This window comes from Prionailurus bengalensis, chromosome E1, assembly GCF_016509475.1.
Source record: "Prionailurus bengalensis isolate Pbe53 chromosome E1, Fcat_Pben_1.1_paternal_pri, whole genome shotgun sequence".
In the NCBI taxonomy this organism is placed as follows: Eukaryota; Metazoa; Chordata; class Mammalia; order Carnivora; family Felidae; genus Prionailurus; species Prionailurus bengalensis.
This window is the reverse complement of record NC_057347.1, coordinates 56,705,647-56,719,979: the sequence shown is the minus strand read 5'-3', so window position 1 is coordinate 56,719,979 and position 14,333 is coordinate 56,705,647. Positions and strand designations below refer to the sequence as shown.

The following is a 14,333-nucleotide window of genomic DNA, read 5'->3' as shown; positions in this document are numbered from 1 at the left end:
GCCCCAGGCCACCACCCTCCGTCCACACTCGAGGACGGTGAAAGATCTCCTTGTCGTCTTCAAAACCACTCCTCTCCCTCCCTCCTCCAGACGCGCCTTAGCTTCCTGCACGAGGGCCAACGCCAACCCTCAAGGCCGGCCAGGGGTGGGGCGTGGGGAGCCCAGGAATACCTGGGACTCGGGGTTTCGCGGAGCCAGGTGCTGCTGGGGCCGCCCGCCGCCCCACCCCCGCCCCACCCATGGCTCCCTCGCGTCCTGTTCCTTTGCCTTTTCTGCCCCCTCCCTCCAGCTGAGGACGGGGTGAAGGTGGCCCAGGTGGGCAGAGGGGAGGGGGTGGGGGGACAGCCGCCCAAGGGCCTGGGCCGGTCTTGCCTCCTCACTGCGAGGCCCTGTTCTAGGGAGCCTTCCACAGAAAGCAGGCCGGAGAGGAGCTGCCTGGATGGGGACGAGGAACCCTGCCTGTCCCAGGGAGCGTGGGGAGCACGCCTGCGAACCCCCAGCCAAGGGCACCCCCCCCCAAGTCGAAAGCGCGACTCGGACCCACGCAGACGGGCAGCGGCTCAGTCCCGCACTGTCCCGAAACCCACACGCACGCGCAAAACGTCTGGTTTCTCGCGAGCCAGAAGACGAGGGGACCCCCCCCACCCCCACCCCGGGGTCGGGGGAGGCCCCACACAAGCTCTGCTCTCGGCGGGCGGAAGGACTTAATTAGTACCATACGGCGCCGGAGGGAGGGGGCAGGAAAGGAAACCAGCAGGAACACGAAAGGCGGGTGGGGGACCAGGAAAGGGCAGGGCGCACCCCCGGCCAAGCCTGCAGAGAAGGGGACGCAGAGGGGCAGCCAGGCCTCCCCTGTCCCCCACCCCCCTGCAGATTCTCCCCAGCGTGGGCAGCTACAGCCTGTCCCTGGGACGGCTGGATCCGGCTCGGAGGTCAGGCCCCGGCCCAGCCCACCCTCTCCGGCCAGAGCGCCAGTGCCCTGGGCCGCAGCTGCTGGTTTTCTGGCACGGAAGGGGTGGGGGTGGGGGGGCTGGGCTGGCAGAACCCGTCCCGCCTCACTCGCTCACCTGGTCACCAAGGACTGGCCCCGAGGTGGCCCGTCTCTGCTCAGACGCCAGCCAGAGTCCGGGGGCCTCTTCCGTGCTCCCTCGTTCGGCCCCACCTGTCCCAGCCGCCCCTAACACCTCGTGTAACAAACACCTCGTGCTCCGGGGCAGGAGCCACCAGGCCGGGTCCCGGCCGTGACCCGGAGCTGGGAGGCAAAGGCTCGGGGGAGGAAGGGTGCCTGAGGGGGCACCGAGGGGCTGGAGGTGAGGCTCACAGGACAGGCTCTCCTTCCTCCGGATGCGCAGCACCTTGTGACCACGGGAACGGGCCCAGAGCAAAGCCACACCTGACGACGGCTGAACGGGGCGTCGCTCACAGCATCCCCGAGCGGCCTGGTCTCCGGACTTCTCATTTCGGGCTACAGCCGATTCCCGGGCCACCGCGAGGCGGGGGTTCCGTTCCGTGGCCCCGAAAGCCTTCTGCTGGAGCAGCTGAGGACACAGCGGGGACCCGCCAGGTGACAGGGGGCGAGGCCCCTCCACATCCGAGCAGTGACACCCTCGGAGAATGAGGTCCCCCGCAAAGGGCCGTCAGCCCCCCACCCGCCCCACCGCCCCTTCTCAGGGCCGAGGACTCAAGCTGCTGGGACAGGGGGCTGCAGGGCTGGCCACCTCCCCCTAGAGAACAGCGACCGTGCTCCAGGCGGCGGCTCCCGGTCGGTAACCGTTCCTGCCGCCGCGGCCGTCCCTCCGCGATGGCTTCCGGGGAGAGCATCCCATCTGCGGTTGTCAGTGTCCCGAGATCCAGGAAAATTCTCGGGACGGCAGCTACGAGAAACGCTAACGCCGAGTAAGAGTTTATGAACCGCAAGCTCTGTTCCCAGAGCATCACATGCGTCCCCCACCGCAATCGACTGGCGCCTTCCTGCGGCTCTCCTCCCCTCCTTCAAGGGATCAGGAAACGAGGCACAGAGGGGCTAAGCAACTCGCCCCAGGGCACACAGCGACAGGGGGGTAGGAGCCGCCCCTCCCCCTCCCCTGCTAGCCTGGCGACCCACTGAGGACGGGGCAGTGGGGCAGCCGGGGCCAGTCCCTGGTGTCCTCGTGTCCCACCCGGAAACCCCAGTCCTCGGCTCCGGGCCCGGCCCCTCAAAAGGTGAACGAATGACAGCCTGATGACAGAGGAGGGCGATGGGGACAGAACACCCCCAAAGTGCCCGTGACCCTGACGGGGACAGTGAGGTGAGCTGCTCTGAGGCCTCTGCTCCGCTGGATGAACTCACCCGTGTCTCACTGAGCTCTCCTGACTCTTTCTATGAGCCCATGTTACGGAAGGGAACAAAGTACCGTGGCCAAGGCCGTGCCGCCAGGAAGGTCACTCGGCCCGGCTCTGTGGCCACACTCTTGCTGGAGCCACTCACAGACAACCCCGCGGGATGACGGGAGACGGCATCCAAGGGGGTTCACTCCTCGCCCGCTGCCCCCCGCCAGGGGCCAAGCCTCTGCTGAAAGCCTCCCCGGCCTGTTCGTGAGTCCCAACGGCCCCAAAGGTGGTTTTGGACCGGCCGTGCCCTCCTGGAGCAAGCGGGCGCAAACCTGCAGAAGCGCCAGACGCAGGCAGAGGGAGGAAACCACCCCCGGGGGTGGGGGGGGGGGAGGCACTCCCGTCTGTGGCAGAAAGAGGCGTCAGACCCCATTTCGACTATTTTTAAAAAGGCATTTGTATTAAGCGCACGGGGAGGGAAACAGCCTGGAAGAAAATGCCAGCCGTGCTTTATTATTTCCTTCTGATGCAATCGTTAGTGACGGTTTTCTCTAGAGTGTTCCAATTTAAAAATTGCCTTTGCCATGAGTTGGCATAATTTTTAAATAGCGAGAAATACGGGTTGTTTTCAATCAGGAAGGCAGATGCCTCTTAGCTTCTCAGCAGCCCCCCTCCATTGGCACCCTGGCTCCACCAGCCCGGCACACGGAACGTTCCAAAGAGCTGTCAGCCGGGCCCTGGGCTGGGTCTTCCCCAGACGGCTCCGAGGGGCCGGGTCCCCTCGCCTCCACGTGCAGGGCTGGGTCCGGGACCCCCCCGGTGGGACGTGTGGTGGGGGCTCCACAGGCCCTGCCGTAAGGTCACTTCCCGCTGGGCTGCAGGGATCACGTGACTTCAACTGGAGTTTAAATCAACACAGCTCTGCCTCATCCCCAGCCTGGTGGGGACCCCCCCCCCACCCCGCCCCCGCCCGGCGTGACAACCCCCAGGACAAATGTTAGCAGGGAGGGAAGCCGCTGTGGGTGTGACAGGACAGGCTTCCCAGGGACAGATGTGTGACAACTCTGCTGTGTCCAGGCCTCTCCGGGGACTCGAGGCCTCCACTGCCCCCTACCGACCAGCCACCATCCAGGGAGGAAAAGGGGGTGACGTGCCCACGGGGGCTGCGGGCCCATCGAGGCAGGGAGCGGAGCTGGGGGCACGTGGGACCAGGAGGGTAGTCTCTTACGCAGGTCGGCTCCTGCCTCCAAAAACGTCACTGTCCCCCTTCCTCGGCGACAGAAAGAGGCCACCCGGGACTGAGCACCCACTTCTCCCAGGTGAGAAAAAGACTGCCCGTGTTGGACACCCAGGGAGCGAGCACCAGGTCTGTCCCCACGCAGAGGACAAGGTGCGCTCCGACAAACCCCAGAAGCACCCACCCCCGAGCCCGTTCCCGGAAACGTGTCGGGAAAGGATCTGACAACCGTGCGTTGCGGGATGCGGTTGGGGGGGGAGGGGGTCACAGTTCTCTGCAGGGAACCTCCCAGTGACCGGCCCGCTCAAGGCCAGCACGGGACCAGCTCCCACGGGCCCGGCAAGGCGCAGCCACAGTCTGAGGGGCTAGCGAGCTGTGAGACCCGGTGGGAAGGAGGGCCAGCACTCTCACACCTCTGGGTCAGCCCTGGGCAGGCGCCGTGACGTCCCAGCCTCACTTTCCTTCTGCAGAATGGGAACAGGCATTTACATCCGGGGCAAGACCCAGCTCCCTGGCAGGTGGTTCCCTCCACCGGCAGCCGGCATTACCAAGACTGGCCACAGCTCCGGAGGCAAACCCCGACACGGAGTGGGTGCCCGAAGCCTGGCCCCCAAGCCTACCCCACCCGCTGTGTGGCCCCGGGCACACACCCCTCCCCTCTCTGGACCTGAGTTCCATCGGTTCTCGGGGGCTCCGGGATGACGCCCGCGGCCGCCAGCCAGCACGAAGTAGGAACCCGAGCGACGGAACCCCACCAGCCGGAAAGCACTCCCTCCCTCGGTGACCCCCACGGCTCCCCCTCCTATGCTCAGAGGCTTCCGGCATTCTCCCCTCCAGCACGGCTGTTTGCACTCTGGGCTCTTGCTGAGTGACTTGGGTCAGCGCCCTAACCTCTCTGGCACACGACCGCCGTGCCTGGTCAACCGCCCAGCCTGCACCAGTCACTGAGTTACCTGGGCCTGCGGGGCCACCCTGCCCAAGCTCCAAAGTGTAAGGCCACACCTTACACCTCATTTCCTTGCCAATGTCCCACTCTGGCCATGCAAAGGCCCTGGGGTGAGAGGTCCAGCTGGAGTCCTGGCACCCCCTGGTACCTGCTGTGTGACTACAGACCAGTAACTCAGCCTCTCTGTGCCTCCTCGATTGCTACGAAGGTTACAGGAGAGGCCTGCAGAGCTCCGAGCCCAGCGGCCCGCACACCTGACATCCGTGATGCCAGCAGTGACAATGAACAGATCAAACCAAAATGGCCTGGGGACGGGGCACTGGTCCGACAAACCCAGGCTGCTCGGGACGCTTGGGCCCGATGAGCAGAGCTCCAGCAGCAAGCAGGGCAGGGCCTGAGTACCGTCCCGGCCCCCTGTCCACCCCGCACCCCTGGTCTCCCCCTGCTCTGGCACGGACCGCCCCCTGGGCCGTAACTGGCTCCGACGGGTCTCCTGCCAGGGCAGGGGCAGGGGCAGGCAGGCAGGCAGAGAGTGGGGACCCCCGACCCGAGGCAGACCCCACCAGTCTAGAGCGCAAGTCTTCCCTCCCGACCTCGGATCCTCAAACACAGGTCTTGCAGCAGCCAGGACCGCGGGACTGGGGCCAGCCCTGCAAGTGAAACACACCCGCCATGCCAGGCAGGGAGGCGGGGGCACGGGGGGGGGGGGGGGTCCTGGATGTCTCCGGGATCCCATGGCCAGTGTCCAGCAGGGCTGGGTTAACCCTGCAACTTCTGGCTCCGAGCCACAGACAGCTTTGCTCCCCACACGGACCGCAGAGGGCACGTGGACGTGTCCCCTGGATGGGTGCGGGCAGGTGGGGGACAGAGGGACAGGTGGGCAACCGAAAGGGCCTGCGCGGCGTCGGGTGAGGGCTGAGGGACCCCAGTCGGAAGTCTGGCCCGCCCCTGCGCGGAGGGGGCCCTCGGCCAAAGCGAGCGCTCAGTCCATTCCCGGCGTGCGCCCCCCTCCCTGCAGGCTGCTCCCTGCCCGGAGCAGTGCCGACCCGCGCCACGTGACCCAGCCTGGGAAGACGGTCCCAGATGTGGGAGGTCGGACCCGGGACCGAGTGTGCGGGGGGAACCCAGCTGCACAGGAAGCCGGGCCGGCGGCCTCCGGAAGCCTCCAGGCTTCGCAGTCCGGACTCCCAGGGTCTGCCGCTGTGGGGCCCTCTCCTGCCTGTGGCTCAGAGCCCCGACCTGGACCCGTGGGCTCCAGGGGCCCAGGAGGGAAGACGTGGCCTTTTCCCCAGGGTGGCTGGCTGCCGACCACCGGGGAGTGAGCCTCTGGCCGCAGCCCCTGCCCCTCCGGGCCCCAGTTCAGCCACGGCGACACCGCCCTGGGGCTGCCCTGACAGGCAAGGGACCTCTCTGAGCTGCCTGAGTGGCACAGAAGCCACGCACGAGTTACAAACCCGCCGGGGCTCTGGGGTCTAACAGCCCCCGTGTTCAACTTCAAAGCCAGGGTCTGCCACATCCAGCCGTGTGACCTGGGGCGTTTTTCAACCTCTCTGTGCCTCACTACCTTCTCGACAACAGTAACAGTACGTGTTCGCTGAGGTTGCCGTGCGGATCCGTCCCGCGGAGCACGTGAAACTCGGGGCTCCAGCCCTCGGAGCGGTCACTGTGATTGATGGCATCTCAATAAAGTCTGGGAGGAGAATGACAGCCTCCCCACTGGGTCCCTAAAATGGAAACAACTCAGCTCTCAGAGCAGCAGAGCTCCAGCCAGGGGCGGGCGCCCAGGTCCCGGGTCCAGCCAGCTGTCGCCTTGCAGAACGCTCCCCCTGCTCCGTCAAGGGCCGGCGCCACCCTCCAGGGTATCTCCTGGCTGGCACCTGCTTCCAAAGCACTCATCGGGACTTTCCAGATCTTTCCTCCTCTCTCTCTGACCTTCCCCTGCTCGGTTACCCCCCCCCCACACACACACTTTCTTACTCACTCTCTCCTTTCAGTCTTGTTCAAAAACAAACGATCCAGGCCAACTGTGTCAGCTGGCTCCCTGGAAAAGTTCCCCTGTAGCAGGAACATGTGGCGGAGGAGGGGCCTTGGGAAGGATTACTCACCGCAGAGCCGCGCTCTCGGGGCGCTGGGGCACTGGGCAGTGACCCAGGCCAGCCTGGCCCCCGCACCCTCCGATTAGGAACTGGCCCGGGGTGGGGGGTTGCATCTCTAGTCTCCTGGGCCAGAGACGCTGCCCACAGTCGCGTGGTCACAGCCAGCATCAAGCCTGCCCCTCTCAGGGTCCCCGCGGTGGGCTCCCGAGCCCCGGGTGGACAATGTGCTCAGAAGGACTAGAGCTCCTCACACTTATCCACAGCCTGGCCCAGAGGCAGGTGTGATCTCAGAGCCCACAGCTGTCACCTGGGGCCGACACCGGCGTCCCGACCGAGACCCCAGAGGAAAGGGGAGAGAACCGGAAGGTTCCGGGAGGCGGTTTGCTGCGGTGTTCTTAGACTCCCCTTTGCAGAGGCGGCTCTCCCCAGAGGCCCTGCTTCCCGAGGGTGGGTTTGGGCCCAGGAAGCCACACTTTCAGATTCGGAACTGTCCAGAGCCTGGAAGGTGGAACTCGGGCCCTGCCAGGAGGTAAGGCAGCAAACGGGCACGTCTTCTGCTTCGGGGACCCCTCAAACGGATCAGCGTCCCCATCGGCACGTGCGGCCAGGAGCCTGCTCTGAGGGAAGGGCTCTGGGGGGTGAGGACAGCCGGTTTCCCAGGGCTCCCGGCTCACCCCACCTCGCATCCCCAGGCAGAACCCTGGGGCCTACTCCCAAGGCCCAGAGACCAGAAGTGAGGGGACCCGAGGACGGACGCTCCCCATCGCCATCCCCAGGGCCGTGCTGACCGGCTGGCCTCCCAGAGAGCCATGGGGCCGTGCTCCAGTCCTGGCCGCCCTGCCCAGTCCCGAGGCGGGGTGCCAAGAGGAATGGAAACCTGCTGGCTTCTCCACCCGACATTCCCTCTGATGTCCCGAGGGACCGTGTCCAGGGAACAGGGACAGGACCCCGTGCTGCTGAAGGCCACCCTCGTCAAGAGCTGAGCTCAGGGCCTGAGCTCAGGAAGCGCCCTGGGGCTCAGCAGGGCCTCTGGAATCATCGTGGAAGCAGCCAGTCCCCGCCACCCACTCCCGCCCTTCACCCTGGCAGGGCCGGGGTCAAGAAAGCTCCCTCCTCGCCCAGCCCAGCCCAGCAGGAGGGTGGAGAACTACTCTGAGCTCCAGAACACTCGATAACCCGGGTGAGCCTCTGGAAGCCACCACCGCACGGGACGGAGTGCTCAGGGACATGCAGGGACAGCGCTCCAAGGCCTGGGAGCAGACCTGGCAGGCAGGGGGCTGGCCTGCAGGCCTCCGTCTCCCGCTGGTCCCAGGCCGGCAGGGGTCTTCTCTCTTTTTTTTTTTTTCCTAATTTTTTTTTAAAATCTTTATTTTATTTTTGAGAGAGAGACAGCGTGTGAGCAGGGGAGGGGCAGAGAGAGGGAGACACAGAATCCGAAGCAGGCTCCGGGCAGTTGGCACAGAGCCCGATGCGGGGCTCGAACTCACGTACTGTGAGATCACGACCTGAGCCGAAGTGGGATGCTCAACCCACTGAGCCCCCCAGGTGCCCCCCAGGCCAGCAGGGGTCTTATTTCAGCCCCTCCCCAACTGCAAAGGCACGCCCCCCCCCCCCCCCCGCCGCCCCCAGCCCAAACTTCCCCCAGACAATTCTGGCAGCACTGGGGCTGGTCTTGTGAGGAGGGGAAGGAGGGGGGCAGAAACACAGGATGGGAGCCGTGGGCAGTGGGCCAGGGCCGGGCCGGGCCGGCCGGGTGGTGGCGAGCAGCCACACGGGGCTCCCTGCAGCTGTGATCCAAGAGAGAGAGAAAGTGGGACTTCCAATCTGTTCCCACTCAAGCCCCTGACGAGTATCTTATTTCAAAACCCAGGGCAGCTGAGGGTCTGGAGGAAAGGGGGGGGGGGGGGGGAATCCCAGAGCCTCTGCTCTCTAAACGGGGTTTTCTTTCATCATCTCGTGGCGCCTTGCAAAAGAAAGCAGCAAACGGAGGGTGCCGGTCTGGGTTCCTCTGCACCCCAGCCAAAGCTTCCGGGCAGGGACCCAGCTTCCCGCCCCGCCCCCACCACTGCTGCCCGCCTCCCCCGCCAGTTCAGCAGCTCCCCCAGGAGCCGAATCCACACTTAGCTGCGGGGGGCCCTTAGGCCAGGGGCTAGGGTCTCTCTGACTTGAGGTTCTAATCTAGGAAATGGGATAAGGAGAGTCACTATAGCCGGAGACTAGCCTTACCCCGCTGGGATGGTTAGGTGACCGTCAATGGATTGGCCACCCCCCGCCCAGCGGAGATAAGGATGTGGCTAACTGCTGAGACAGGGATCCGGACCTCCAGGGCCAGAAGACTCTTCCAGTTCTGAGCCCCATCCCGTCCCATCCAGAAAGGAGGGGCTTGTGCCAGATGGAGGGCCTGGGGGTGGGGAGGGAGGGGCAGGGATGTGCGGGAGGGAGTTGAGACAGGGAGGATCCTTCCAGGACAGTGCGTGCGACCATGTGACCGGAAGACTCTGAATGCCGCCCCCCCACCAGCCCCCAAAGACTCCTCTGGACACCGAGGCTGAACATTCCCAGGCCTGCTGGGTCCAAACAGAATCGGCCACCGCCGGAGCCGAGCGTCTCCCGGGCTTGCAGGCATGGGGGGAGGGGGGGGGGCTGCTGTCTAACATGGGGTGGAAGGGGTGGGGAGGGCAGGCGCCAGGGCCAGGGTGGCTGGGGGCCCACACCGCCCACGGAGAGCAGAGCACCAATCCCCTGCCAAGAACACGCACGCACAATAAGCAGGGATTTGGGCAGAGGGAGACTTGCTGCTAAATTAAATCTCGGGGAACTCGGCTTCTAACTCTCGGAGCTGGGCCATCGCCCCAGAACAGAATGTCCGTTGCTGCTAAACCACGGGCAACACGGGAGGTTGGGTGTGAGGTCGGCCTCTGTGCGCGCAGCAGACGGAGCAGCTGTTACTCCTCCGTAGAAGCAAAAGGAAGTGGCCGAGGCTCCCCCGGGGGCTGCCACGGGAAGAAGGGGGGGGGGGGAGCCCAGGGGACAGAGCAGGGCCCGCCCTCTCCCCCTCTCCCCGCCAAGCCCCACACCACAAACCCACCGCACCGGCCCTGCCACAGCCAGCCTGGACTCACCTGGTGCAGGGGCCGAGGGCCTGGAATCCAGGCTGCGCCGGAGGGTCTGTGGCTTTGGGGCCTTATTTCAGGAGGTGCCTCAAACCCTCGGTAACCTGAGCTCTGTGTGACAGGGGCTGCTGCCTCACCGTGCGCCCTTCCTATCGGGCAGCAGACAGGCATTAGTCAGCAGGCCGGCAGGCAGGGAGCCACGGACCTAAGGGAGGCCTTCCCTTCGACCAGAATGAAGGGAGGATGGGGATCACCCTGAGGATGAAAACAGAGCCCCCCCCCCCCCACCGCCTTCCCCCTCGGGCTGGGCTACTGGGCCCTGTAGAGAAGCAGACGCTGCCCCCGGGGGCGCGGGCAGGGATCACACCCTGACTCAGGCAGGCTCTGGGGTGACTACGGGGACTGTGGGTGTCGCGTCCCTTCTGGGCTCAGTTCCCGGTCCATGATACCGTCCTCCCCACCGGCTCGCCGTCCCCGCGCACAAGAGGGAGCCGACCCCCCAAATTCTGCAGGACCAGGAGGCTACGTCTGCCAGCCTACGTCCTCCCCCACCTTAGGGGCGGAACAGAGAGAAAACCCACTGCAGCCCAAGCCCCTCTGTCCAATCAGCACCCTCCTCGCAGTCCCCCCCCCCCCCCCCCCGCCCCGTGTAGACCCCTGGGCAGGCCACCCTCTCCAGGAATCAGTCTGGCCCAGGAAGCCAACCAAAATGCCTCTGAGTTGGGGGCTTCGACGTGTGTGATGTCACCAGTGCAACATGTGCCCTTCCTTAACCTTCACAGCCAACTGCTGAACACACCCAGGCAGCGGGTGGTCTCCCAGGGGGAGCAGGGGATAGGCACAGAAGGATTCGAGACGGAGGAGAAGGTATTTTGGGGCAGGGAGTAAAGCCTGGGGGCATACCTAAGAAAGCCCCCCGAATACAAGTGCGTTCGTAACAGGCAAAAGGCAGAAACCGCCCAAATGGCCATCAGCTGATGAGTGGGGACACAGATGTGCCCTGGTCACACGGTGTAACCGTACTCAGCCGTAGAAAGGGACGAAGTTAGGGGTGCCTGGGTGGCTCAGTCAGTTGAGTATCTGACTTCGGCTCAGGTCACGATCTCACGGTCCGTGAGTTCGAGCCCCGCATCGGGCTCTGTGCTGATGGCTTGGAGCCTGGAGCCTGCTTCAGACTCTGTGTCTCCCCCTCTCTCTGCCCCCTCTCCCCACCACTCACACTCTCTCTCCTTCAAAAATAAAAAAATAAATTAAAATAAAAAGAAGGAAAGAGATGAAACTCTGATCTGTGCTACGGTGTGGGTGAACCTTGAAGACATTAGACAGAGTGGAGGGAGCCAGTCATAGAAAACCACCTACCATATGGTCCTATTTCTAGGCAAAGTTCAGAACAGGCAGATTTAGACAGGAAGGCCAGTTGCCGCTTAGGGCTGGAGAAAAGGGGGTCGGGGAGATGGCTAAAGGGGACAGGGATTCCGTCTGAGGTGATGGAAATAATCCAAAATGGGCCGCGGCCATGTCTGGACAACTTTGCGGATAAAACCACAGAGAGGTACCCTTTGGATGAGTGCCCCGTGTGGCCTGTAAACCGTATCTCAAGAAAGCTGCTTTAAAAGAAATAAGAAAAGCTCTCCCCACCCAAAAAGAGGAAAGAACAGAAAATCCCGAGAGTGCGGCAGGCACAGTAAAGGTAGGAATCCCTCCTGCGAAACGCTGCATTTTTATACCCCCCCCACACACGTTCATCTAGCCACACATCCGCATGTCCCGGTCGGTGGTGTAAAATGTATTTCTTCGGGGCGCCTGGGTGGCGCAGTCGGTTAAGCGTCCGACTTCAGCCAGGTCACGATCTCGCGGTCCGTGAGTTCGAGCCCCGCGTCGGGCTCTGGGCTGATGGCTCGGAGCCCGGAGCCTGTTTCCGAGTCTGTGTCTCCCTCTCTCTCTGCCCCTCCCCCGTTCATGCTCTGTCTCTCTCTGTCCCAAAAATAAATAAACGTTGAAAAAAAAAAAATTAAAAAAAAAAAAAAAAAAGTATTTCTTCCCAGGAGCTGCAGCCCAAGAAAGTTTGAAAGGCTCTCTCTGGGCAACACCAAACTCACGATTCCTGAAACCCAGGCCCTTCACCTGCCTGGACCACCCTGTCCCCCTCTGAGACCCGGGGCCCCCATCGTCACCCCTGAGAGCTCTGCCAGGAGGGTAGGGGGCTCTCTTCCCCCGGCGGGGGGGGTTGCTGTGGTCCTCTGGACTGGTCCCTCCTGGAAACCTTGCCACGCCGCACGGCTCCCATTTCAGAGGGACAGCGGCCACATCCAGCGGTCTCTGCCCCTTGCCTTCTGTGAACAGCGTCCGGCCCGGGGAGGGGCCGAGGTGCACAGGGTGATGATCCCGGTACTACCTTTGAACCGTCCAAGAGGTTTTAAATACCTCAAAGGATGATAGTTTAGTGGGGGGGGGGGGGGGGGGGGGGAGGGTATAAAATAAGAGAAAAGCCAAGAATTCAAATGAGCCCACGGAAAAAGGCTCCTTAAGGTTTTTTTGTTTTTTTTTTTAATTTTTTTTTCAACGTTCATTTATTTTTGGGACAGAGAGAGACAGAGCATGAACGGGGGAGGGGCAGAGAGAGAGGGAGACACAGAATCGGAAACAGGCTCCAGGCTCTGAGCCATCAGCCCAGAGCCCGACGCGGGGCTCGAACTCCCGGACCGCGAGATCGTGACCTGGCTGAAGTCGGACGCTTAACCGACTGCGCCACCCAGGCACCCCATCCTTAAGGTTTTTAAAGTACAAGGGCTCCCACGAAAATATCGGGCTCACATGGTTTCACCGGTCAGTCCTCTCTAAGCTATAACACGGAGATGACTGTACTGCTGTTCAAAACGTTCTTAAATGTTCCAGGACACAGAGGAAGAGAGAAACACATCCAAATTATTGTTGCTGAGCCAGAGAGACACGGACACTAAGGCTGATAAAAATAGCGCGCACACCCCCCACCCCATGCGGCCCGGGGACCAAGCTCACGTGGATACATCCGTGCAAAACCGCATGTCCCTGGCTCGCTGTTTACCCCCCAATAAATTCCAACAGATGAATGACGTCCGTAAAGACAAAACCGTAAAAGTGCGAACAGAAAACCTGGACGGACTGTTTTCTAGAATTCTGGAATGCACAACGCCTCTAAGCAGGGCATAGATCCCAACAGAGAAAAAAATAATAACAAGACGAAGAAGAAGAATGCACTTGACAAACCTACGGGTTAAAAACCTCTGTTTGGAGGATGGAAGAACATGCTATAAATAGAATCAAAAGTCAACAACCGGGAAAAAGCCCTCAGAGCAGCTATAGTAAAGGTACACGAGGGTCTCTCAAGAAAATGTCAACCTAGGGGCGCCAGGAGGGCTCAGTTAAGCCTCCGACTTCGGCTCAGGTCACAATCTCACGGTCCGTGAGTTCGAGCCCCGCGTCGGGCTCTGTGCTGACGGCTCAGAGCCTGGAGCCTGCTTCGGATTCCGTGTCTCCTCCTCTCTCTGCCCCTCCCAGGCTCATGCTCTGTCTCTCTCTGTCTCTCAATAATAAATAAACGTTAAGGAAAAAAAAAATTAAAAAAAAAAAAAGAAAATGTCAATGAGAAAAAGATGAACAACCCGAGTGGGGCCAAGAAGGAACCAAGGGCAGGAATGAGCCGCTCACGGAGCACCCAGGGCCCTTGGTCTGTAAACGTGGGAGAAGACGCTGCCCTTCCCACGAAGAAAGACGTACAAAATAAAACTGCGGTCAGCTCGAGCCACGGGCACAGAACCTCTCTGCTACTGGCACTAAAAACCAGTGTGACTGCTCAGAGGCCAGTTTGGCCACACAGATCAACGTTTTATTTAATTTTGTTTTTTAGTAAATATTTATTTTTGGGAGAGAGAGAGAGAGAGAGAGAGAGGGAGCAGGGGAGGGGCAGAGAGAGAAGGGGACAGATGATCTGAAGCAGGCTTAGCAGAAAGCCCGACGCGGGGCTCGAACACACGAACCCCGAGATCCTGACCTGAGCCGAAGTCGGACGATCCACCGACTGAGCCACCCAGGCGCCCCACGGATCAACCTTTTAATTTTTTTCAAATTTTCTATAGCGTTTTCTTTATTTCTGAGAGTGTGAGCGAGAGCGAGGTAGGGACAAGAGGGAGAAGGGAACAGAAGATCCAAAGCAGGCTCTGCACGGAAAACAGAGAGTCCGACGCGGGGGCTCGAACTCACGAGCCGTGAGATCATGACCTGAGCCGACACCTTAACCGACTGGGCCACCCACCCAGGTGCCCCACAGATCAACACTTAACATGCGCACATCCCGTGGTGCCGAAATCCCACTCCTGAAGTCGGACACTCCGCTGGGCGCAAACAGAAACGTGAGTGTGTCCATGGGAGCCTCGCGTCCCACAGTGAAAAGCAGGGCAGGGACGGGAGGAGCGGAGCAGCCGGGGACCAGCGGCGGGTCAGAGGGACTTGTTGGACACAGAGACACAGCATCGGGAAAGCGGAGCGGGAAAGAGCTAGTTGCAGGAGTCTGATTTCACTTGTGTTTTCAGAAAGGGTCTATGATATTCACACACAGACTTCTCTCCACACGTGCGCCAAGCCGAGTGACCATC

The 14,333-nt window shown here is 62.1% G+C and overlaps 1 protein-coding gene across 5 annotated transcripts in view; it reads right to left on the bottom strand.

The window, feature by feature from the left end:
* The window catches only part of SEPTIN9 (septin 9), a 149,696-nt gene that overhangs the window by 46,482 nt on the left and 88,881 nt on the right, over nt 1–14,333 (bottom strand). Inside the window, exon 1 of one of the 5 annotated variants that reach the window (XM_043585702.1) lies at nt 9,712–9,774. The exons of the other annotated variants lie outside the window; for them this stretch is intronic. The gene's annotated coding sequence lies outside the window, so the exon portion shown is untranslated. Of the gene's footprint in view, nt 1–9,711; nt 9,775–14,333 lie in introns of those variants that run through there. 5 annotated transcript variants of the gene reach the window in all.